General features: G+C 31.3%; 1 protein-coding gene, 1 long non-coding RNA gene and 1 other non-coding gene across 3 annotated transcripts in view; 1 reads left to right on the forward strand and 2 right to left on the reverse strand.

Moving 5' to 3' along the window:
• LOC148281485 (agrin-like) overlaps window positions 1-27,506 on the forward strand; it is an 808,766-nt gene that overhangs the window by 442,580 nt on the left and 338,680 nt on the right. The gene's annotated exons all lie outside the window — the stretch shown is intronic.
• The window catches only part of LOC148281486 (uncharacterized), a 281,181-nt gene that overhangs the window by 224,791 nt on the left and 28,884 nt on the right, over window positions 1-27,506 (reverse strand). The gene's annotated exons all lie outside the window — the stretch shown is intronic.
• TRNAG-ACC (transfer RNA glycine (anticodon ACC)) lies at window positions 5,446-5,518 on the reverse strand. The gene has a single exon. It is a non-coding gene; the product is annotated as a tRNA-Gly (tRNA).

Here is a 27,506-nt window from a genome sequence, read left to right on the forward strand (position 1 = left end):
ATTTTTATTATATCCAAAAATTTAATATAATTATCGAACGGGTTGTGGTTCCGTAGTATGACGGACTCCAGATCAGGAGGTTCAAGGTAAGAATTTTACTTAACTTCTTTCCGTTTTCTAATACGATATAAAGAAAATAGACCCCATTAAAATATTTGGGTAAATCACATAAAAGCTAAAATTTACTTCTTTGATTAATTTTTTATACATGCGTTAATTTGTGTATTTCATAACTCACTAACAAAATAGTCTTTAAACATAAAATATGATCTCAGGGTGCTTAAACACTTTATTCTACATAGGTTAAATAGATTATTTAATTTTACATAAGAAGGTTAGGCAAATATTTTTGTAATTTCCATGAATTACAACTTCCGCCTTATTTATTTTTGATAATAATATGTGCGAGTATATTTGTACCTCAGAGGCAGACGGATGCAAATCCTAACTTCAAATGTTCAAAAAAAGCCTAAAGAATCTACTTTCTCTGTACAAATTCTAAGTACCTAACATAACACATATTTATACATGATAACATCAATCATGGACGCTGTAACGCGATCCGAAACGTTGGTAAAGAGTACGAACGACACACGGCATAATAACCCAGAAAAACTGATTGTGCAGTAAGTATATTGTTTAGAAATGTTAATAATTAGTATATGTTTTAATAATAATTATATTTTAGTTAATATTAGGACATTCAAATATTATGTTTGTACTATTTGAAGACTAAATAAAAATATTTTTAAAATAAAAAAAAGTCAATATTATATATTGTACCTGGCTTGAAATGAAAAAATGAATACTGTAACTGCCTAGAAGGTCTTATACAGATATTGTAAGTTTTTTTATCAAATCTCATAAAATAAGAGTTTTTGCCACAGTGTGTAGATTAGTTAATTCTTTATACAACTCAGAGCTCTTTGAGAATGATTTGATTTTTGTAGACCTCTCTGTAATTTATACGCTGTAAAACGTGAGCATTTGAATATTGACCACATTCATTTTTTTTATTCTTGATTTGTTGCTCATAGTATTTATGTCTTATTTTTACAGTTTCTGTTTATATTTATTTTTCTTCATTAAATTGTAAATGGCTTGGAACGTTTATATTCTAAATACAATTTTAAATGCATAAAAAATAATAATTACCAATTTCTCTGAGTACAAAGTTGTTATCTGCCTCCATTATGAATATTTTGATGGCATTCTAACGTTTCAAGATGTATTCACAAAGTAACGCGGTACGATACCAAGATCTGAAAAGCAAAGTTTTCCAACAAAAGTATGAAGTTGTCACTTTTAGCGTCTGCGAAAAAACTTTTGTAAAGAACAATATTGTCACACAACAAATAGTATTTACGGGGGGAAAATAATTCTGGCAAACTCCAACTTGGTTCAAAAACTCATCGATTTAAGTAGAAAGTAACCTGGTTTCAAATTTGAACTAACGGCTAATGTTTCGTTACCGTAAGAAGTTATTTGACAGCCTTTCTATAATCACCGCATGCGAGCAACCGGATCCGACAAGCGGCAGCGGGACGTTTCAATCCAGCCCGGTAACATGGAGTTTTGATCATACCAAAATTCTAAATCTATCGCATCAGAGACGGAAAATGTTTTCATTGTGAGAATATGGAAGTCTTGGCATTTATAGGGCTTATGATATGTCATGTCATGATATGTAAAGTGGCCACTTAAACCAGCCAATAAGAGGTCATAAGTCCCGTTTCATATTCGTTTCAAATTTTCATATTCGTATCTTAAAAATGTTTTCCCTTTCAATAATCATTTGGCTTAGATCTAAAAGGGCCAATGTAAGATTTATTTATTTTTTCTTGAGTCTGTTAAAAAAACTTTTTTATTGACACAAACGTGTTGGAATTTTTTTTTTTAATATTGGTTGTCAAAGACGTCAAGCAAAGCATTATAACTAATTATAGAAATAATTACTCCTCCTGTAATATTAGCATATTTTTTTTCAATGCAAATTAGCATTTTCATAATTTACAATAAAAATATTTAAATTTTGGTGGCCAGTTTCAACGAGTTATAAATAACTCACCCTTAGAAAATTGAAATCAAGTTCAACCTCTGGCCTCTGCTCCTCGAGTTAGCAACACTAGCCACGGAATTACAACCCGATTTGAATGACATTTTCCCTTATAGATCCATGTCACATAAATATTATACATCCTAATTAATTTTATTTATTTATTTATACTTTTACAATGTTTGTATTATTTTTTTTATCCAGAATAATGTTCGAGGGAAACATTTTACAATAAGTGAAAAATGCTTTTAATTAGTTATTAAACATAGTTAACATAAAAATAAAATAAAAACGTTATTTATCTAACTAACATTTTTATCATTTTGAACATAATAAGCAACATAAACTAAAATAATCATAAAAAAACGTCACAAATTTATATAGGCTGGTAGACGAAATTTCATAAACAAGACACAAATTTATAGCTATTTGGCTTGATCCACTCATCGATCCGTGCGCAACCCACCTCCACTATCCATTTCTTAAGAGCAAATTTATATTGTGAGTACTTACTAATTGTCCATATGGACAATGGAAGTAGATTATACACTTTAACCGATATAGGGTGTGAAATCCAGCACATCTATGAACATTTGGTCATCCTCAAAACATTGTTAATTTCAAAATTTGTTTACAAACTCAAAACATCGACATTTGTGTGATTGATAAAGTTTTTTAATTTATTAAATAAAACGTTGTAGACTAGAAAAAGGTTGCCCATGCCTGGCCTAGATAAATAATATTATCAGCGAGCTTAGGGCTATTTTTTACGAAAATTATTCTTGCTTAATTATCTTTTATTGTTGTCATCAACATATTCGTATACCATATCATAATTAATAGTAACGACAATATTTTGAGTTTGTTCAAATTTTTGTACACAAGAACTGGATTCAACTCCCCGAGGAGCCGTTATTCTCAACATATTACAACAAAGATATAGAAGATTTTAGAGAAGGTAATATAGAAGTCTAGGTATCTACGGGGCTTATAACATGTCAAAAAGAATTGAAGGAATATAGATGTTCAAAAATGGGCAGAATGGTGAATGTTACACAGTGTGTAAAATGGCCACTTAAACCAGCCAATGACAGGTCGCAAGCCCTGTAGATGCCTAGACTTATATTTTACCTTATATTAAATCTTCTTCATATCTATTGTAATATAATAATAGTAACAAGATACAGCTATATATAAAAGCCCTTAAACCCGAGCATTTTTGACCGCCGCGATTTCGGTCTCGGTTTGAAAATGCACAGTTTTTTTTTCACTGCAATTTATTTGTATACGGTGTTCGCTGACTGCTAGAACCTTAACTTTTTTTGTATATTTGTATGGTTACAATGGTATTCCAGGCTGCAATAAGGTAAAACGGTTAGGAAATAAAACGATATTTAACATACAAGGAATTATGGTCACCCGGTTAGTATAAGCTGTAACAATAATGATTTGTCTTTTGGCAACAGCGCAACGTACTGTCCCAAATATAACTTATTCATTTAAGGCATACTTTATTTTTATTTTTATTTTATTAGGGAAATCAACAGTTCTACTTACATATTTTTAGTAAACAAACAGATATAGCGTATAAACTCAGAACTAATAACAGATTTCCACATAGTATACAAAGTTAGTAAAGAAAATATATTACATATCTAAAAAATACATACAATTTATGCATATAAAAATGTTATTTTCATGTACTCAATAATCAAAGATTTTTTAAATATTAATTTTAAGAACATTAAATTACTGTAAATTGGGCGGGATAAGGACAAAAATGCTTGAAGAGAGGATAAGGAGGGGGGGAAGATGTACATATTTATTATTATAATGTCCACTAAGTTACATTATACATTTTTAGTGTAAATTTTAAATCTGACAGAGTGATGTTTGTATATTCTATATTTTTAAATTTTGTATTGTACATTAAAAAAGGCATACGAAAAAAAGCATTTTTAACATACGATGTTTTACTTATTGGTACATGAAACTAGTGGTACCGTCTACAAATCCTGGCTGGCACATGTATTGTTATTAAACCAAGCAGCTCTGTACAGTCAACCATTCCTGTCACAATTTTGTAAAGCAGTAGTTGGTCCGTACACACTCTGCGGTATTGTTGAGAAATGATTCCATGGAAGGTGGAGGCAGTGAGAGTAGATACATAAGAAATACCGGTTTTGTATTTAAGGTATTTTATAAATTTGTTTTGAATATTTTCTATTCTACTTATATATATGGCATACTGGGGATTCCATATCTGAGAGGCGTACATACAACTACATACAACTATACATACAACTAAAAAAAAACTGTTCATTGTCAAAAACAACTTATAAAATATATTCCTTGGCACGGGATTTTCCAGCGCAAAATACATTATTTATCTATTTACATACATCAGTTTATTGCAAATTATTTAAGACATAAGTCCTAACCCCGTGGGACTAAAAGTCCTGTATTGAGATGGGACGAGCAATTAGTTGACACAGACACATACTCGTAAGTATATCACCACAAATATAGAATCAAAAACATAAAAAAAACTTCAAAAAACATATTTATGACACATCAATATAGTAAACAGTAAACTCAAATATTCGGAAAAGCATCAGGGAATTTCCCACTCAAATCCCTCCTACTAAGAAAAATCCAGTCCTTAACTCCTATCTGAAAAAAAGTTTTTATCCTTGAGAGCTTAATACGCTCTTCCGAAATGTTGGACACTCTTGATGCGACAAAAAGAAGATGTCTCTGAGCAAAAGTCGTACGGGTTTTGGGTATGACATAATTTGTGCTCTGGGAAAACTTCGTACGGACATTTTGCTAATTTTTTGACATTTAAACCAAATAATTTATATTGCACTACAATAGGGAAATATCACATTTTTCAAACATTTAAAAAATAATAAAGGCCTACGAAATACTGTCCAGTAAAAAAAGTATTTTTTGTTACTTATTAGTAGTAAACAAATTATATTTTATTTGTAATTTTGAATTCCACCAAAAAACATTCAAGTCATTCCATTGGCCACGCCAATAATACGTTACGCACGATTCATGTTTATTTGTTCCCGACCATTCAAATTTGTCAAAAACATAGTCAAAAATTTTGACGTCACAACTATCAAGGCCAAACATGTCGCGTCTTTCTATTGACGTATTAAATAAATATATTTTGTAAATTTATATATGAAAACATTTATCATCATCACCATTCCCTTTCTGCACCCAATGGCACTGCTTTGGTACACCAATCGCAGCATATCTTGATTTTTTTTTTTGTTATATGAAGATAAGATGATCAGTCTTACGGTTCAGGTACCAGTCCAAGATCTATGAAACGTTTTGGTGTAAAAACACTCTTTTAAATAAATATTTCTCGTCAACCATGTCGGGAATCGAACCCGAGACCTTTTGCTTGGTGGGCAAACGCGCTGACCATTACGCCACAAGGCCGACATTTGTGAATATATAGGTACATACATATGAAAACAATTCTTTACTTTATCCATATTGATTTTGAAAATAAAATAAATTAATATAAACCCACTTTATATATTTTTATCGGTATTCATAGTATGTGATATTTTTTAATTGCATTATTGTTAAAATATAATAAATTGTAAAATCTTAATACCATTTTCCAAACTCAGTTTCAATTAAATTTATTTTACTCATTAGTAGATCCGGTAGACAAGCAAAATAATTAAAAATAATAATGCACCATTATTAATTAATAAATATACGCACTGATCTACCTCATATAGTAATAATTCCAAAATTATCGAAACATTTAGCATATTGCACATGTTAAAGTAGCTATTTAAAAGAAAAAACTATTGTGTGTGTGTAATAAAATGTAGCTGTATGTCAGGCATTAAAGCTTTAATATTAAATAAATCTATTGGATTAATCTGAGAAGGTCAAGTTTGCAAAATTATTTTACCTGGTCGCACATCGTGTTTAGTTTGCGGAACTGGCCGCCGCATATTTCACTGTCTGTTAACTCGGCAGCCACATAACTCACCCCGCGGGAAGGCTTTGGATGAAGGCCACCCTTGTCTTAAGACTTAAGGGATCCAAACGGAACTTAGCCAGATTCATCAGACTTCCGCGTGCAAAAAAGCCATATGGTCTTTATGAAATTTGTTCACCTGTAAAAAAAACATCTTAATTCTTTTTACACGGACACTTAAATTTCTTGGCATGTTCGCTTTACTCGTGGAAACTAGGACTCGCAATACCACCCTTCTCCATTCTACTTTTGAATCAATCGACCAATCACGCCAGCTTAATCTTTCGTAATTCAATCTCCTTTTTTTTTAAATCTCAATAAAATAAATCAATTGATTTTCCTTCACATTATGAGATATTTAATATTTTGCACTATATTGTAAGATTTTTAATTCTTTACTCTTGGCATAACAGTAATTTTGTAAAACAGTGAAATATTAATAAACAGAATCTACAGTTACGGTGCTTGAATTACGGTTTTTTTATTTTTATGCCGAAAATGGAAATATTCTTTCCTCAAAATCAATCTCATTGATATCTTAAAAACCATGTTTTATTCCCATAAATTAGTGAAATTGCGTTATTTAACTTTTTTGTTTAAAAATTTACAAGATTAGTTGACACTTAAATTTAGTTATTTTTATAGAGAAATAACTTTTTTATTTAAAAAAGGAAATATGAACGTTTTGATTATTTATCTTAATATTTCGATTTTGAGGCCATTTTCAACGAGTTGTAAATAACTCAATATAGTAAAATGGAAATCAAGTTGGGCTAGAGTGGGGTTCGAACCTCAGACCTCTGATCCGTGAGTCCGCAACACTAGCCACGGAACCACAACCCTATTTCTTTTACAACTAGTTGCATCACTCTTGCGACATCGTCAGAATGGTACATATGGTTTTCAAGAAGTTTGAACTATAGATACCAGTAGCAAACGGTGATTCTATTTACAGGTAAGCTATAAAAATATCATTTATTTGAACCTTAATAGTAGGTACATAATAAAATGTATACATAACATAAATTGCTATTTTTTCTGTGGTTGTGTGAGATACAACAACTATCAAATATGAAATCAAATCAAACGACGTAATTTTGTGAGATAATATATTAAAAAAAGTTTGTAATTCAGTCAGTACTAGGTATTCTTATTATGATTGGAATATCAACTGGCCGATTTGTTCTAGAAATTAATAACGCCAAAAACGACTGCGCCAAACGCCACATGTGTTGAGAGTCATATGTCAAAAGTATCATCTCAAAGAAAAATAGTCCTTGAGATATAATGTTTGAAATACTGTTTTTCAAATCAAGAAACTTTTAAAAAAATTGTCTAATCTGCAAGTTAACTCTAGGAAAAAAATCCCGCTACTGAATTTAATATGTTCAAAATATAATACACTTATTTGTATGAAGAAATAAACTAGAGTAATCGGCTAGTTCTTGGGCTCACTGCTGGCGCTAGGCGCGTTTTATTAATATTTTTATTTATATTTGGAGAAACATGCAAATCGTGGAAATATTTTATGGGAAATAGTAATAATTTGTTTGTTTTTATGTAAATAAAGTAAACGTAAATCATTATTATGGACAGTTAAATGTAATGGTAAACTGCGCATAATCGCTTCTTTACACGATTCGCCCCTGACAGATACACATATACACAAATGTAAAATAAAAGCATGTGTAAGGGGGGGGGGGGGGGGGGCGATTGTCTATTGTATTACTATAACTTTTTTATTAAATTTATTTTAATGTTTTCTTAAATTTCGTCGTAAAAGCAATGAAACTGGTTATGGCATATCACACATACCTACGTATTGTGGGCTCCATGCTGCTTTCCAACTTTTACCTCCTAACACCTAACGTCCACCTAACAGTGTAGACGCAGAACCCTTTTTCGTAAATATAATGTTGTCGTTACAGATTGAAGGACGATTCTAAATGAGTCCAATGTTGAAATTACAACAATATAAGCTTTTAGTTAACTTTAAATTTCAAGTGCATAAAAAAGTTGCATTATTTCATACATGTATTTACGAATTTAAGCGAAATTCATTTTTTTTGCAAAAATACTTTATCATAAAAACACTATGTTCAAATGAAGTAATCGGTTAACATAAGCCTTTTTTATTTACGTAGCATGTTGCAGCGTAATAACTAGTAGAACACACCCTCTTCTACAAAACGAACTACACGTTAATATCGCGGTGAAAATTAAAAAAAAAAAATCATAATATCACAAATATGATGCGTATGCAGAAAAGTTTACTTTGCTACGTAATCGTAAAATTAATATTTTAAATACAATCAAGTGCATATGAAGTTGTAAGATTTAAGAATATTTTTTTGCTCCTGTAAAAAGCCTTACTGTTGCATTGAGTACAGATTGAAGTTCAGTTTGGTATTTTGAGGAATTTGGGTATATTCCATTTCAGTAGTCTAAACGCAAAACGACACGAATATTCCCAAGAGCGTTGGTGGCGGCTATTATTATATCTTTCCGTACGAATTTGATTTGTCGGAGATGGAAAGACCAGCACTTGTTGTTTTATTCACTTGAAAATTAAGTGACAGATCTTATAGGCAAAACAAAATTTGTGTATAATTAATTGATCATTATATAATGGGACACAGTGTACCAAGGGGAACCGTGTATAGAAGCAATTATGCGCAGCTTACCATTATATTCGACAATCCATGAAAATGCTTTACAGTTACTTTATTTACAGAAACAAACAAATTATTACTATTTCTTATAAATCATTGCCACCATTTGTAATTTTCTATTAATACAAATAAAATAATAAATAAATTGCGCCCATCGCCAGCAATGAGCCAAGAAACTAGCCGATTACTCCAGTTTATTCCTCCATACAAATAAGTGTGCAATATTTTGAATTTTATTTCTTGAGGACTATTTTTTTGAGATGATGCTTTTGCTATATGACTCTCTGTTGAAATAAATTAAAATATAAACAACTCCCTAGGGAGAGAATCCAGCCAGTCTGCAAGCATTTGGACATACTCAAACTGCTGAATTTATTTTGCTTATTTTTAATAAACTTTTAAATAAGTTATGTGTTAAATTGATTAATAATATAGCCAAACAATATAATATATCACAAAATTACGTCGTTTGATTTGATTTCATAGATTATAGTTCTTGTATCACACAGAAATACAGAAAAAATAGCAATTTATGGCATATATAACAAACATTATATTATGCACCTATTATGTAGGTACAAATAAATTATATTTTTAATAGCTTACCTGTAAATAAAATTACCGTTTACCACTGCAGCGTCCTCTAAAGACAAAAAATTCTATTCGCTGCCTTGATTGATTATTTAATTTTAATGCCATCGATTTTCAAAATAGTTTTTAAACCATTTAAAACTGATTCCTCATATTTCAATGTTATATTATAATTATAATTTATGTTGGCTTTTTGTCTAATAAAACATTCATTGGGCATTTAAAACGTGCCTAGTTTGACATTGAATAATGCTGCATATTGAAAGGAAATGAAAATTCGAAAAAATCATTTTCTAAAGCTTCAAAAGCTCTCTTTTTAATATCCTACCATAAAACTTCGGTAACATTGGCTGTCACCCCTAAATTAGGGAGGTGAAAACAAGTCGATTCATAATTTTTCTGTAAGAAAAAACCATTTATCCCACAAAACTGGCAAGATTCCACTCTGAGATTGGAATCCCTTATCATTGTCGGAGTAAGACGTAGGATTCCTACTTACTCCCCTCTCTAAACCATCACGACCCTTAAAAAAACTGTAAAACGTTGAATACTACCTTTAAGCTTTATTCACGGTGATGCTATAGTAGGACAACGCTGTTTGTTTTATTTAATAGAAAGTTTATCCTTTTATAAATTAAATATTGTTTTAAATACGAAAATACCTATTTTTACAATTATCAATTGATAACAGCTGATAAAAAAAAATATATTTTTTATAGTTAGAAGCATAAAAATACCTTTTAAAATTATGATTTTAATTTCCCACGAAAACGCTTCAATGCATTTCTGCGCCTTTAATACGGCACGATTTCTTAATTTTACTATGGTTTATGATATTTTAAATAGACCGTCTTTTTCAAGCCAATTGTTGCCGACGCAACGCCGCGTATGATAACTTAGCGGTCCTTACTAGAATCTCTTTATATGTGCACAGAATATGGACTTCGGCATGTGTATTCGAGGTACTACCCCACAATAAAGACAAGCATTTGTCACTTTCGGGGGTGGTCATTGCCATATTGAAGCATATAGAATAGGGAATTATTAAAAATATCAAATTAAATAATATTGTTGCCTAAAATACCATGTCGTTTCTATCTGCAACTGTCGCGAGGTTGGCGCCAAAATGTGACTGAGTAGCGAGGGGGGTGTCCTTATACGTGGCACGAGAGGGGCAGATAGAATGGGCAAATGCGCTCACTCTCCCTCTTGCGGCGTGGTTGGCCGGTCTAGTCCCGCTCGCTATTGGTCAATCAGAGCCACTGCGCGGCAAAATATCTTGTTTATATAGGACCGATAGCCAAATAATAAATTAGTCATTTTTCAGCCTCACTACTCTACGTTTTGTCTTTCTGCTTCCCAACGTTGCTTCAACCTGGACCTCTCCGCCACTTGGAACATTTGACCGCCTCTACCCTCTTGGACTGGAAATACGCATTTTTATTTAAATGGATCTTGGACCCCGGATAAATATACCTTGGCTACTCCCCCAAAACACACGCTGTTTCCGCCGACGCGACACAACCGATACCGGCCTCAAAACCCAGTAGCCTGCTCCAGGTTGCAGCCGCCAGTAATACCTACTAGTGAACATGCAAGGGGTATCTAGGCATTGGTAATCTCCCTTGGAGCTTACCGTATGCCGGCCGCGGCTGCCTAACGCCCAGTCATTTTGCGGTGACACCTGTATCTATAAATTACAGTTTCTTGTGACGGGCGCCATCGCTAAGAGAGAGAAAGTGACCCGCCACATCTGTTACACCAACCATGTTACGTTTTTGTGGAGGCGTATTGTTTAATTATTGTTTTTTTAATTATAAATTAAAACATTTTTCTATAATATCCATATTGATTCTGAAAATACTATTAATTTTAATAAATCTATTTTACATATTTTAATCAGTATTAGTTGAATGTAATATTTCCCCATTACATCAATTTGTAAATCGAGCACTTGAACGGTTAAGTACATCATTTTTGAAACTGGCGTTATTACTATCGACAGAAATTTAATTAAAATAATTGTTTTTAAAAATGAATTTGTAGTAATATTTTTCATGTAAAATAGTCACGAAAATAAATCAGTAATAATGATATCATCTATGAAATAATATTGTGGCAGTTATTTCATAACCTTAACTTACCACCAATTTTTCTAAATTCTACAACTAGAACTAAAAATGCCATGTGCGAACAAAGATGTTTTTTCGTTTGAATTTGTCGCTTGTCAGTATTTGTAACAAGTGTTAACATATTTTTCTTTTTTTTAACCACAAAAGACCAGGAGGCCCAATTTTAGTGGTGAATTACATCACAAAACACTCAGGCTTGAGAAAAATCACATTTAATTTTTGTGTTCTCACCGGGAATCGAACCCGGAACCTTTCGTGAGTGAGTCGAGCGTCTTGACCACTACACCACGAAGGACGCCAATATATATGATATAAATGCAATTTGATTTAAACGTTACATGTTAAAACAAAATATATTTATATGAACAACGTTGAAATTTTTCTCGGTTTAAACGTCATTAAAATTAAAAGTTTAACCTTGTTGGGTTACCGTTATATTCGCTAAGTTTTAAGAATTTTTTATTGTTCAGAAATGCGCGGTTTCAACGAAAGAAATATAACCCACCAAGGTACGAGACGTGGAGATTTCCAGCTAATTTCTTGCTTCAACAAGAAGAGGGCATAAAATTTCAAAGTTTTCACACGACGCTAAGTATTTCATTGTGTAAGAATTCCAAAAAATAAAGGAATGGTACGTGATCAGCGTTGAGATAGCCAGGATTAATCCTTAGTAGAGGGATGTTTTTCTTGTCATACAACTTACAAAAAAACTTTGATTTACACCGAAACATTGACTCCAACACCATTTTTATTACTTACTTTTACGATACAAAATAAATGTTTTCTTTCTTGTTACAATTTTTATAAATTTGACACATTACGTCTGTGTCCACGCGGATGAAAAGTAAAGTTCTGATTGTGAAATAGAACCAGAACCCTGGACGAGTGTTATTGACTCAGTTACTAGTCTCGGGTAAAAATCCTGAAAAAGGTAATAAAGGTGAGATAAGTTCGCCTTGTAGTTCAGTAGTTGGGAGGTTCACCTATCATACTTGAAGTCCTAGGTTCTATTCCTGGGAGAGTCAAAGTAAAATGTTTTTTTTTCGGGTAGTTTAAACATCATAATATATCGTCATCACCTTTACCATTCCACACCTAATGGTACATAAGGCACTGCATTGGTACACCAATCGCAGAGTATCTTAATATATTTTTTTACATGAATGTAAGAAGATCAGTCTAACGCATCAGGGACCAGTCCAGAGACTATGAAATATTATTTTAGATTGCTATAGATAGGCGCCGTAACGCAGTTGGTTAGACCAGTTTTTTTCTCCATTAGTCTGGGTGTTGTGGTGTATTTTTATTTGCTTTCTTCTATATCCTCTCTTTCCTACCTGCTGACAAGCCATTACAATATAGGTTTACCGAGTTATTCCTTTAAAAAAAAAAACCATTTGAAAACATCCTTTTAAATAAATATTTCATGTCAACCATGTCGGGAATCGAACCCGAGACCTAGAGACCGAGAATGGTAAGTAAACGCGCTGACCATTTCACCACGAGGCCAACAATTACGATATTTTACCGTCGCTAAAATGGTAACTGAAGTGTAAGACTTATCACCTTCCAGTCATGTAACATATGGTCAAGGAACGAATACGCTTCGTTTGGTGTTCCAATGTACTGTCCTATCCTACCTACCACAAACTCAGAATTCGGTTAAAGAAATTTCAGGTTTCTGGGCCCCAAAATATTATATTTGCTACCCGTTTATTGCAAAACCATGAGCCGGATTCAATTAAATAAATAAGTAAAAAATTAGTTACTGGGTAAGGTAGAATAAAAATTTGAAAATATATTTTAAAACATTCTTAAATAATAAATGGTTCATATTAATAATGTATAATTGTTGAATAAATTAACTAGTAGGTGGTATTGTTATTTTTTATTTTGCATAAAAACGTCTGCCTTTAAACAGGTTGTACCTAGTTAGGCAGACTAGACATAATCCAGAGATGCTTGTATCTATTAGGCACCCAAAACATGTAGTAGATAGAGAAATTGTAATTTGTGTTAGTAAACCGTGGTTTTTGTTATTAATTTAATTATTATGCGTCATCGAGTTTGGATGGAGGAGATGATGATAATAATGAAAATAATTATATATTGCTTTTTAAAAAAGTGATTGAGATATGTTAATCAATAAACAAAAAATGTATGAACATCTATTTTTTAAATCTAAAAATCTATGTAATTTGAAGTTTATTTATTTTATTTATTTACCTGCGGCAAGCAGAAGATAAATATTATTTTTCAAAAATAAATTCTTTGAACTGCTCATAAAATGCCAGAAGCAGAAAAACGAACGTAAGGGTGGATGAAAATATTTATTGTCATTATTAGGGGCTGGGCGGTACCATTGCATGTTTTTGACAGGAAAAAATCGTCTCAGAAGCTCTTAAACCTTTTTTTTCAATTTTCTCGTTTTATACATGTTCTTTTGAGAATTCTCAGAAGTAACAAAATAAATACACACGTGATGGAAAATACATTGTCATTATGTCTGGAAAATAAACTTAGTCATAAATAAAACATGATGACATATTTCAATCAATTTTTCAAATACCATCGTGTTTACGAAGAGAGCCCTGATACATTTTGTTTTTTCCTTGAAATTTACAAGAGTTATCGAAAAAATTCAACCCCAATCTTACGTTTGTATTACCTTTATTTTTTTATTTTAAAACGTATTTTTAACGTTTTGTGGAAGTAAAATTGAAGTTACTGGTAAAAAAAAATCGTACCCGTAAGTATTTAAAAAAATATATTTTTGTATATTTTATTTGAACATTTAAATGATTATATTTCTTATTTTAAGAAGGATTATTTTTAACTCATCGTTATAATTTAACTGTTAACACCTAGTGGTGCATAAGACACTCTATTTGCACTCTAATTGCAGCATATCTAGATCATTTTAATTCTATTGAAAGTAAGGTTATTATTCTTAAGCTTCACGAGCCACTCGAAAAACATCGATATACTGAAGAGTAAAACCACTCTTAAAACCAATATATCACGTCCATTTTGTCGGAAATAGAACTATAGAACTCAATAATGGTGGGTAAACGTGCTTACCACTACACGAGGTGGGCGTACGTTTTCTCTATTTTTACCTGAGCTAGCCATTTCGTCAAAAACGCTTGTCTACGTTCTGGTCCTTTTTCGGACACGGAATAAAATATCAATCAGTCCCAAATACTGTGCCGGGAAAATCAATAGACCACAACATTCTATCTTTGCATACAGATCTCGCTTCCTCTACATTCATACATCTGCTCATGAACGCGCTCCGATTTCTCCGACTTTTTACATGTCCATATTTAAGTATTTGTTGGATTTGGTCATGCCATATCTTTCTCGGTCTTCCTCTGTTTCTGCATCCATCAACATTCGCATTGTTAATATTCTTAGCCGTTCTTTTGCTGTCCATTCGTTCTTCATGTCCAAACGAGCGCAGAGCTCCTTTTTTCGTTTTTGATATGACTATTCTGCCAGTGTCAATTTAGTTTATGACAAGAAATCATTTTAAATATAGTTTAGTGTGATAAAAGAAACCTATAATGTGTCCTTCATAAATTCAATTTACCAGGAGTACATGGTAAAGGAGTTGGTGCCATTTTTGCCAACAGAGAAATAACATTCCTTCTACAGATAAAGCTCGGGTGATTACCATAATGTAGAAATATATCGCAAGCCGTCTCTTTTCCATCGCGCATATGAGTTTTTGTCATCATCTCGCGCTACCCCTACACGGTTGTAGATTTTTTCTCTACCTTTGGCCATTATACAACCCCTCCGAAATGTTTTTCCTAAATCTACTTCAGTCCGCTCCTTTACACAGGTTTTCTCTTCTGAGCTGTGCATTACTTTACAAGCTCAATTTTACAATATAGGTTAGTATTAGCAAGATAATATTTGTTTTTATCATTTTTCTAAATATCCAGCATTTTAAGTTTTCTAAAAAAATTTTGTTTGTTTATCAATAATTACAACATATTTTTACTCTTTTTTCCATTATCGTAGAATGGGGAAACCAATATAGATAGATGCAATAAAAATAAATAGTGAAAAATATGCATTGTACTTAAATTTTTTAAAAAGATAATTCTTTTTCTTTATGAATACATCGTGTTTTATTTAATGTACTATAGAAATATAATTTTATAAATGCCAAATAAATAAATAAGAAAAACCCGTTTTTCTTTTTATTATGAATTATTTTACTACAAATTTATTTAAATAAAGCACAAGTGCGCTTTACAACAAAAAAATAAAATAAAAATAAATAAAATAGGCAAATATCACTTTTTAAAAAGAAAATAAAATAATAAGTGTCTATAAAATACAGTTCACACGAAAAATTCTACTTATTAGTGGCATAAAAAATATTTTTTTTAAATTTGTAATTTTAAAATCCCGCAAAAACGGTCATTGCATTGGCCACGCCCCTAATACGTTACGATTCATGTTCATTTTTAGCTTTGTTCCGAACCATTCAAATTTTTATGGAACATCCGTCACAAATTTTGACGTCACAGCTATCAATACCAAACATGTCGCAATTTTCTACTGGCCCATTTTTTTTCTACTGGCACATTTTTTTTATCTTCACCTCTCCACAATGTCTAAATTGATATTTAAAATACAATTAATTATTATAAATCCATTTCATATATTTTTATTGGTATTCGTAGTACGTGATGTTTGCCTATTAAAAACAGTACGTAAATATTTTAAAACAGAGAAAAAGAGGGGAAATAAACTTATGATACAAACATAATATTAAGTCATAACAAATAGTTAAGGGTTGGATCATACAATAAATTTAAAAACAAAAATATTTTACAAAAAATAAAAAATGTGTCAAGGTCAAATATAAAACTAGCAGGCAATAGTCGGCTATTGGCCTTTGTCGACTGTTACACGCTAGGAAATTTGGCCCCTCGGGCCTCGCTTCATCGGCCTTATGGGCCTCAGTTGATCGACCCTTCGGGCCTCAGTTGATTAATTATGATATCGGGGACGGTGAAATTTCACCCCTTTAAAACACATTTTTTTTTTTGCAGTTCGATGCAATAAAAATGTAATTTAAACTGGATTATGGTCCCGTGTCTAGTGTCGTGGACTAACGGATCAGAGGTTCGAGGTTCACACCCCGCTTTACCACAACTTGGTTCCAATTTTCTAATAGTGAGTTATTTACAACTCGTTGAAAAATGCCCCCCTAAAATTTAAATATTTGGGTAAATCATCATCATTATTTCATTTCCGCATCTAATGGTGCATATGACACTCCAATTTATACGAATCGTAGTGAATCTAGATCATTTGTTTACATGAAGGTAATATAATCATTATTACGCTTCAGATACTAGTACAGGGGCTTTGAAATATTCTTGTATGAAAATACATTTCAAAATAAATACTCCATGTCAACCATGTTGGGAATCGATATATAGACCCGGGTAAATTTCGGATTAATCATTAAAACACAAGCATTCCTTTTTTTTTAAAATAAATAATAATTTGTCACTCAGAATAATGCCACCAAAACCAAAAAAAATACCGATATTATAGTATGTTTAACATTCCAGCAGCTTTTGTGGTGTAGTGTTTTGGACGCTTGACTCACGAACGGAAGGTTCCAGGTTCGATTTCTGGTGAAAACACAAAAATATCCACTTACAACACTATCAATTGTTTGGTAGATCTACCGATTTTAGACGAAATCTACCGATCTACAGAATTTGATCGAAATTCTACCAATTTAAAAACATTTCTATTTTTTCGTCCCCAAAATAGGCAATTCTAATAAACCAAAATTAATTCTAATAAAGCAAAATTAATAAACCAAATACTCACTTTTTTCTGTTTGCTCATAAAGCTACTTTTTCTGCCATTTTTTTGTTATTAAACTTTTAATTTTATTTTTATTATAACAACACAGACCAGAAGACCCAATAACATTAGTGAATTGCAGCACAGAATACCCAGGCTTAAGAAAAATCACATTTTGAATTTTTCAATTTTCACTGGGAATCGAACCCGGAACCTTCCTTGCGTGAGTCAAGCGTTTTAACCACAACACCCCCAGGCCGCCTTTTATGTTATTTTTAATAACCCTCAATATATATATATATATATATCAACAATGTTTTGAGTTTGTCCAAATTTTTGTGAACAACCCCTTAGGGATTAACCCCCTAGGGAGCTGTTAAAATTAACATAAACAACAGAGATGAAAAACATTTTAGAAAAGGGAATATAGAAGTCTAGACATCTACTGGACTTATGACCTGTCATTGGCTAAGTGTATAAAGTGACCACTTAAATAAACCAATGACAGGACATCAGCTCTGTAAATGCCTAGACTTCCATATTTTCATCACAAAAGTATTTCTCTCACTGTTGCAACTATTTTATATCTAAATAACTCCTTTGGGATTTAATCTAGCCTGTCTGCAAACATTTGGACATTCTCTAAACATTTTTGAATAAACTAACTGGTAAATGAAGTAGTATAAAAATTGGAAATTAAAATTTAATTGTTTTTAAAATTTTCAAATTTTAATGTATCATACAAAATATGAGTCTACATCGAACCTTATTTCCCCAATACGACAAACTGTAAAGCCTATGGGCCTTTCTTAAAAATCGGGTAAAAAGTTAAACTTAAGAATAGTGGTAGAATAACGATGGCATAGCAAAAACTATTACCTATAAACCTCACATAGAGTTAAACTTGGTTTAAATTTGGAATAGCGACCATAGAAACTTATAACCTACTTACATATGTGGTATAACGCTGAAATAAACACGCAATGTGTCAAAAGTCATATTTTTCAGTAATCAAAAAGGATAGTTTATCAGCTTTTTTTTTCAATTTTAAACAATTTCAAAGTCCTGCGACCTTCTCGTGCACAAAAAGTATTTTTAAAAATAGCCGACCCTTTTAAGGATTATTCGGAGAGAGAATTTAAAATAAAATATCGTTTTTCTAAAGAAAATATGAGGCATGTTATTTCTTTAGTAAGATCGATATCTTTTTCTAACGGTTTTCTCCATGTCCTCCATTACGCTGACATTAGTCTCGATTTGACTTTGACGTTTTTCTGTAGTTGTTATAAAAGTTACTGCGCACGCGCACACATCAGTGTTGGCTGTTAAAAAAAAATGAAGCATGAAATAACCTGTGAATTATTATTATTATTGTTAAATAGGGTATATTTATTTTTTAATGTAAACCTGGTAAAAATAAATCTATTTAGTAAGGCCCTAGATATATAATTATGAATACTACTTATCCCTTGGTCGTAAATTATACTCGTACATACGTTAATCAATTAGTATTGGTAAATAGTGATTACCGGTTATTTTTGAAGTTGATGAATTTAAATTATGTCGTTTCATTTCAATGTCAGCAGATCACCTATTTATAAAGAAAACTCTTTTTACGTAAGTATTTTCTGCTTAAATTTAGTATCTTATTTCGACCGTTAGTAATTATTATTTTATCATCAAGCTTAAACTACGATAAACGTAAAAAAAATACTTAAATATTATTCTGATCTTACTGGAAATCGAATCTAAAAATTTTCGTGTTGTCATTAAAGTTAAGTATGAAAAATAAAGAGAAAAATTTAAGATTTTGGAGCAGAATTCAACCGTTTATGGAACAAATAATGAAAATATAGACTACGAGTACCTATGTAACAAACATGGCTTGTAAAATTTATTTCTTTGATTTCAGCACTTAAAAAACTCGAAGGCTATTTATGTTTAAATATGACCACAGTACACTATATTCCACAGAAAACAAAAGTTATAAACAAACTTTTACAAATTGAACAATATAATAATTAATAGCGTGTTTGCGGATCTTTTGATTTCATAACATTAAAAAACCAACGTACAAAAAAAAAATCTCCGTTATTTTCGTCCTTAAAAATATCACCTAAAAATATTTGACAAGGCGTTTTTTTTTTATATACGCGTTGACAGTAATTTAATTACATAAGTAACGAAGGAGACTGCCAATTTTGTAGAACGTTGTCTCTGCCGCACCAGTCCGATTATAATCATTTAGGTAACACTGAGAGAGACAGCGTTTTACATAATGATTGAAGACGCATGCGTATTTCTATAGTTTTGGATCATTTAAACCCAATCTTTAAATGACGAATTGTAACATATGAGTCCAATTTACTTAGAGATTGAGGTCAACATAGAACGAAACCATAAAAAAACATACAGTGAATTTATGAATAATTATTTATTAAATTGTTTTATTTTATTTATCAATGAGCAGGCAAACATACTGAATAGTACACCATGCAGCTGACTAATCTCCACGCGATTTCTTTTTGCAAAATATTTACCGACAAGTAAAAAAAAATAAAAAAATGTGTCCATCCACCCTTATTTTACCGGACAAAGTGGATTGGCGCGATACGTGTGAAACGGGCCCATACATGACAGACACAATCAATCATTTTTTGAATAATAATAAACAAGATATTAGTATACAATACGGAAAAAAGCCTTTTTAAAATTGTTAGTATTTTTGATTAGAGATAATTTGAATTCATAACGGCAGAATCGAGCTTTGTTAACAAACATTTTGAAATGCTCAAAATATTTTTGATATATGTACAAGTACATGTTTTTATACTTCGATTCGAACTGAGGACTCAGTCAATCAGGTTTATAAAATAGCGACGAATGAATTTTACATAAAAAATTATTAAAAAAGATGTAGATATTTGAATCTAATTTATATTTTCATAAATTCATTCATTCATAATATTGTATACAGAAAAGGCCGGTTGATAAATAATATTTCAAATTATTTCATTTTCTTTAAATATTAAGAGAATATTTAAGCAAGTCTTTGGTTCTAAATATAATTTCATTCGTTTTCTCCGCAGCATTTTTATGAATGGCACAAAACGTCAAAATATTATTAGTGGTTACACAAGTTCCTGAAAAGCTCACAAGCAATTAGGAACTTTTTGCCTAAAAGTATTTCTCCGGATCAGAGTATTCTATCAATAGAGCTTTCCTTGTATGTCTGAATGGATGGATTATCCCATCAAAACGGTACTTAAGCCCCAGAAAGATACTTCCTGGCAAAATGAAACAAGTTTTCTTCTTTCCCTAGCCAAAGTTTGCGTAATTGTATTTTTGTGTACGGGTAACTCTTTAAGATTTAGGAATCTGTCTCGTTAAAGCACAATTTTGAATATAAGGTAGGCTCATGTAATGTTTGTGGATTACTGAATGGCTAGAAGTATTCTCAGTCCTTTGGCCTATTTCCTAAACGAAACCAAAGATAAGTTCATTTTTGTGCGTTTCTTTTGTGTCGAATGGCCGGTTTAGGTCGACTTTGAAGTAAAGAAGCTTTTGTATCCTCCGTCTACAGCTGTAACAAACTTAAATGCTAGCGTATTTCGCGCCTTTACGAAGAATTAAAATTAAAATAAATAAATTCAGCATATGTTTGCTGACAAAACTATTTCATTTTACTTTATAGAAAAACAGTAGTTAGGATCTTTCTATTTTTTACATTAAAATAAATATGAAATTATATATTCTATTTAATTAGGTCAAATAAAATATGCAAAAAAGAATACAATAAATTGCAAAGCGTGGCTTTCAAGGCCTTCTACCTAAACCTTTTCTTGGAAGATCTGATTGAAAATTATTTCTGAAAGCTTCTTCTTCTTCTTTTTCTCGGTTAAGAGTGATGATTCTGATATCAGCTAGAAGCTAAATCCTGAAACTTTGAGTTCTATCGGTTCTTCCTTCTCCTTGGTGGTCTTCCGGGCAGACGGCAAACGGCTGGGATTTTGTGGGCCATGATATAGAAGATTTTGGACCTGTCCAATTAATAGAATTATTGACTTGATCTATCCATAATCTATTTACAATGTCCTGAGTATCACAATTCACATATATAATATACATTTATTCTGCTTGTGTAAGAAAAGGTTTTTGGCGAATATATTGTTTTGTCATATTTAGTTATAAAGGTGCTAAACTTGCTTTGTTTCTTTGTTGTTCTCAATATGTGTTTTTTTAATGTTATTATTATTTATGTCCCGAATAAAGTTGTTGTTACTCTTAAGAATATGATTCATATGTATTTTACTTGTAAAATACTTTGTGTTATATTTTTAAACAAAAATAAAAAAAATCCGGGTTTTTATAGGTATGAGCTAGAAAAAACCGTCTAAATAGCAAAAAGCAAACTTGCAAACTGACTTACAAAATTATTGATATGTTGGACAGAAAATACTTTAATAATTTTGAAATATTCATAGGATTGTGGAGTAGGATTCCACAAAAAAATAAATTATATCATGATTTTTAAAAATGTTATTAAAAAATGGGGGATCTTTAATACACCCTTTAGGCCCGGAAGGGTTATTCAAAACGGATACATCCAAATTATATATTATGAAATGTTATTTATTTAGGTATTCGTTAATTAGATTTTTTCCATTATTTTCAATATTTTCGCTGTGATTACTATCAATTTGTTTTCTTATGGATGTTATAAAGTACCTATATTTTTTAATTTTTTTTTAAGAATAAAAATTTCAAAGTCTAAGCTCTGATTTTTTATAAAACTTGATTTAAAATTAAATTAATATTTTAATTTTTATCAAATGTCTACATTTAGTGCTTGGTTGAACCAGAATGAAAATTTTATACAGCATAAAATTACATTTTCATTTAAACCAACCAATAATAGGTTTCAAACCCTGTAAATGCAAAAAAAAATATTAAACCTTTTGGAAATAGTTTGTTTATTTTATTAATAACCAGCTTAACCCAGCAATTCTTTTCTATTGCTAGATTTTAGAATATATGCTCGTTTATATATTAAATTAACAAAACGCAAAGTTTGATACTAATTTTTGTATTTAGTTAAAATTAGAAATTCGCATATACTCGTATATTATTATTTATATGTTTTGGATGGCAAAAATTATGATGATATGCGGTGACAGTGAATTTTTATATACAGGTATGTTTTTCTGTCACTGTCTTGCATGTGCTTCCCCGATACTGTGCGAAAAAGAGAGACTGCATCTCATACCTTACAAGGTTCCTAACGAAAATACACAAATTTGACGTTTCGCTGTCCCGTTTCACGCACCGCAAAACTGAACCGATTTTGTTTTTTTTTTTAATTCTTTTTTGCTTTATTAACAAAAAGGTGTCATATTTTTATACGTGCGCTCGAAAACATCAGATAAAACTAGGCGCTTTTAGATGGTTCTAGTTCCCAGACTAAACAATTCATCAAAAAAAATAAAATAGGGACACATCAATAAATATCTATAGTGTGTAAAATAAATCATTTTATTGTGCCAGAATCCAGGGAAAAAGTACGGTAATAAATGTTTATGAAAAAATGTTACTATTTTAGTCGTGTTTAATAAGTTAAAAATAAGAATGTTACCTATTTTATTAATCAAATATACTTTTGAGCATTTTGAAGCTGTTTAGTGTAAGCTTTTTCATTACAGTTGTTTGAAAAAGATTCGTTTCAAAAGTTTTAAGCTAATACAAGCAGTTAGTAAATGGTCGCATATTTAAAATAGGGATGATGGATCACGGCTAACGGTTCATGAATTTTAATTAACATTGTATTATGTAACTTAGCGTGATCAAAATACTTTTGTAGGGTTAAAAAACAAGCACGTACATAAAAAAAACATGTTTTTAACATTGTACAACTTCTTGTGTCGAAAAAAATCAATAAAATGAGCAGAAACTGATGAAAATAAGGAAATTTGTTTCATTTAATTAAAAATTGACATTCACTACATGAAATTTAAGGAAGTAGTCTTGAGCTTAAGATGCATATCCAAGTCCAGGAACAGTAAAATATTTAGTGCTTTATAAAATCAAATTGGAAAAAATATTTTATGTTATTTTACTGACCCAAAGAAAAAGTATAAAAATTGGAGAATTGTTTTCATGCGCTGCCTAGTAGGTGATTCGGTTCAGCCGGGTGAATCTCACCCACGTAATAAAGGTTTCAGCTCTTTTGCTCCACAAAAGTCAACAGATGGAAGAGTTGAAGAAATGTGGATGTTCAAACATGGACAGAATAGTGAATGTTACACAGTGTGTAAAGTGGCCACTTAAACCAGCCAACGACATGTCATAAGCCCTGTAAATGCCTAGACTTCCATATTTCCTTCTCAAAAATATTTTTCCTCTCTGTTGAAATAAATTTAAATATGAATAACTCTCTAGGGAGGAAATCCAGCCAGTCTGCAAGCATTTGAACAGGCACAAACATTGTTAAATTAATCTGACGTTGTTAAATTTTTGAAATTACTGCAATGGACACAAATTATTGTGATACCTTCAAGTATAAGTTCATACAGTTGGTAACGCAAGAGAGAGGCGGTTGTTTCCTCGATAGCTAGAGAGCGCATGAACTAATCCAAGATGGTCCAACAAAGTCAGCCGACACAAACGTTACTAAAGACGATTACTGCCACTTAATATACAATGGAAATCGACTCACCTGTTTGAAGTATTCCCCTTGCTCCACCAAATAATAATTGCGGAAAATGATGCGGTTGTTTACTTCATTCTTAATTCGGCTTTGTGTATCAGGATTGGATATTGGATGTAGTGATAAAAATGCCATTGACGCTTATTAAGCGATGACTATACTGCCGTCATGAGAAAGATGGACGTTTCTACATAAAACAAAAAAAATAGAAAATAAATATTTTGTAACTCGAAGATTGGAAAATTCGCCCTGTGAAAAACACTTAAAATTAAGTATATTATTATGCGACAGTATATAATATGATTTGCCCTAACGGAATGCATATATAATTTTAAAACAATGTACGTTATATATTTAAAAATATACATTTTTGTCTTTTTTTTAGAAAAAAAATAAATATATATGTTATATTGCAATGAAAAGACGTTTTTTGCTAGAAATGCCCTTTTTATTTAGTAATTAAGTAAATATTTTTATTTTTTAGTGTTAATATGCCAATTGATTCAACTCAACTAAATAAAATAGCCGTTACTGGCCATTTACTGCTTTTCAAAATAGTAACGCCACCTTATAATTAATTTGCTTTGAAATTACTAGCAGATCTTAAATTTAATTAAAAACGAGTATGTACATTCATTTTAGTTGTTTTCAAAAACGGAATGGAAGAAAAAATAAGTATTTTAATCAGTCTTTTATAATTATATAAGTCAGAAGAGCCTTTTATATTTAGTTATCTTCAAATTTTTATGCAGTTTAGTGTCATTTATTAGTGAACATAATAGGGTTGTAGTTATTTTAGGAAGAGAGATGTATTTTTAGTGGATGCGTATTTTTTTCCTGATTCCGAATATGTATTTAACTAATTTTCAAAAAAATGTTAGATGCGTCCTTCTTTTTCATGACGGCAGTGTATGAAAACAGCAGTCAGCATATTATTTTACATTTTTTAGTAAAATAAAAAAGCTCAAGTCAGTATTATTTTTGAATAAGGAATTTTTTAAACTACTACGTTGCAGTAGGTACTGCAGGCTGTTAAGGACTACAACCCGATTCATTTTATTAAATTTTGTCCTGCCGCGCAGTATTGATTTTTACTATTGTCCGAATGAGCCTTTGAATAATAAATAATTTGGTTCTAGTTCACACACAAAGCTGTATTTTTCACAAATAGGGACAAAGATAAAGTTTTGCGGGCGTTTATAAATAATTTAAAATAAAACAAAAACTGTACTTTTAAAAAAACAATTTATTGTTCGATTCATTCAGAAAGCCTGGTATTTTATAAATGAAAGCACACATTGAAATACCTTAATTTGACCGTTTTTCATAACAAGAACAACAATTTTGAATGTAGAATGGCCTTATTCAAGAGATGAGCTTATTTCTGTTGGTTCTTTCATCTCCGCAATCGTCAACAAAGAGCTTTTACTTTTTTTCTCGGCGTGTTTATTCAGAATGTCATCTCACTAGCTCGACAAGAAAGCTCTTGTGATTTTTCCAACGCTCATTTATTTCAAAATCATACTGCATTCTTAAATAAATACTAGTCTTTATTAAATTTTAAAAGGATAAAAAACACAAGTTACAAATGTGAAAAAATCGCTTGTTTATTTAAGATCTTGTTGTTATTCTAATATGAAATTATTTTTTTTTAGCAAAATAAAACACCAGAAATTGAACCCAGAAACGCCTTAGTCATTACACTACGGGGGCCTTCAAAAATACATAATTATTTTAACATCATGCGTATAAAAACATGAAAACAAAATATTTTCCTTAAAAATTGGAATATTTCATGAGACAAGCCACGTATATGTGGACGGAAAACTTTTTTTATGGAAATTTCTGTTGGATAACAGATCTTTGTCAAGACTTTTGTTCTTTTTTTACTTCATTTTTCATCATTCTGGCCTTTTTGAAATTAAGAAGACAATATAAATTTTCTTGTGACTAAAACTTGTTCTGTGGCTTCTAAATAAATGTGTCGACTGACATGAATAAGTAACTAATTTTAACAAACGATTATTACGAATAAAAGTTGAAAAAAAACTGGATTCAGAGTTGAACAATTTTCCCGTAACTGTACTGATACAACTTTTCTAAAATCCTGGTCAAATGTTTTTGATTCAAAAACTACTATCATCTAAAAAAAATTTTAAAAACAAGTTTGGTGCCTTGTGGTTTATTAAATGGAAGTTTGCCTACTATGTTATTCGGATTTATTTCCTAAGGTCAACGTGAAATTTTTAGCAAATATATTTTACTGCAATACTTTATTTTAAAAACGATTTGTTTTTAATATTTCTGATTCATCTTCGTGCTGCAGTAGATAAATTCGTCCCTTTTTCTCTCTCAATGAAAAACGGATTAAGTCTCTCTCTACTATCCGTGGCCTTTTTATAGGTCTTGTCAGATCTACAGATCTAGTAATCATTTCAGGGAATTAAACATATCCAAATTATTTAATCCCAGTCAGGGAGAAATTCACCTCCCTCTTTTTCTCAAGTCTTTAAAGAACATGTTACGTACTTTTGGAAAACCTTCTTTTGGCACGAGAATACCAAGGCTATCAGATTATAGAGAGCTTCTTACGGCAGTTTTCTTGTATGTGAACACTGCCAAGGAGATTAAGGTCTTCAGATACATTGTGCGGTATGTGGTGGGCGAGCTAAAATGTTTTATTGTCCTTGGATTACGCCTAAGACCTGCAACTTTTTATGTTGACCTATTGAAAAAATGTATTTGACAATGCGACATGAATGAAACAGGTGGCCGTGGAGTGTCCCCTGCACTTTGAAAAGGCTTATAAAATAACAATGATTTAAAAAATAAATTATTTTAAGTGGTGGGCGAGCTAAAATGTTTTATTGTCCTTGGATTACGCCTAAGACCTGCAACTTTTCATGTTGACCTATTGAAAAAATGTATTTGACAATGCGACATGAATGAAATAGGTGGCCGTGCAGTGTCCCCTGCACTTTGAAAAGGCTTATAAAATGACAATGATTTAAAAAATAAATTATTTTAAGTTATTTTAAAGTTCTTGATATGTAATTATTTAAATCCATCCCTTTTTTAATTTAAAAACACCAAAACATCCCTGAGTAAAAAATAATTACCAGTTTTGTCACGAATTTTCCTTGGAAAATTGGGGGTTGAACAGGAGTACCCGAGGAGCTGAAGGCGATTATTTTAAAGATTACCCTTCCTAAGTTTTTATCTCCAGGGGAAGGTGGCGCGTGTCAGGGGGAAGAAGGCGGGTGGCTTCTCGTATTATGAATGGCAGTCTAAGATAAGTAGGCTAACCATTATACCATGAGGCAAGAAGCGGAATAGGGGAGGTTTTATGAATATTATCTTATGTTTTATTAACCTTGCGTAAGCTACCACAACAGTGTTGTCCAAGTAGTATGTTTGCTTTAGTACATTTTACCGTACGGGTGTGTTTTTACTCTGGGATGAAATCAACTTTGAATTCCGAATAATG

The sequence above is a fragment of the Micrasema longulum genome, unplaced genomic scaffold (genome assembly GCF_059751315.1).
Source record: "Micrasema longulum isolate JH-2025_06_02 unplaced genomic scaffold, ASM5975131v1 h1tg000453l, whole genome shotgun sequence".
Taxonomy (NCBI): domain Eukaryota; kingdom Metazoa; phylum Arthropoda; class Insecta; order Trichoptera; family Brachycentridae; genus Micrasema; species Micrasema longulum.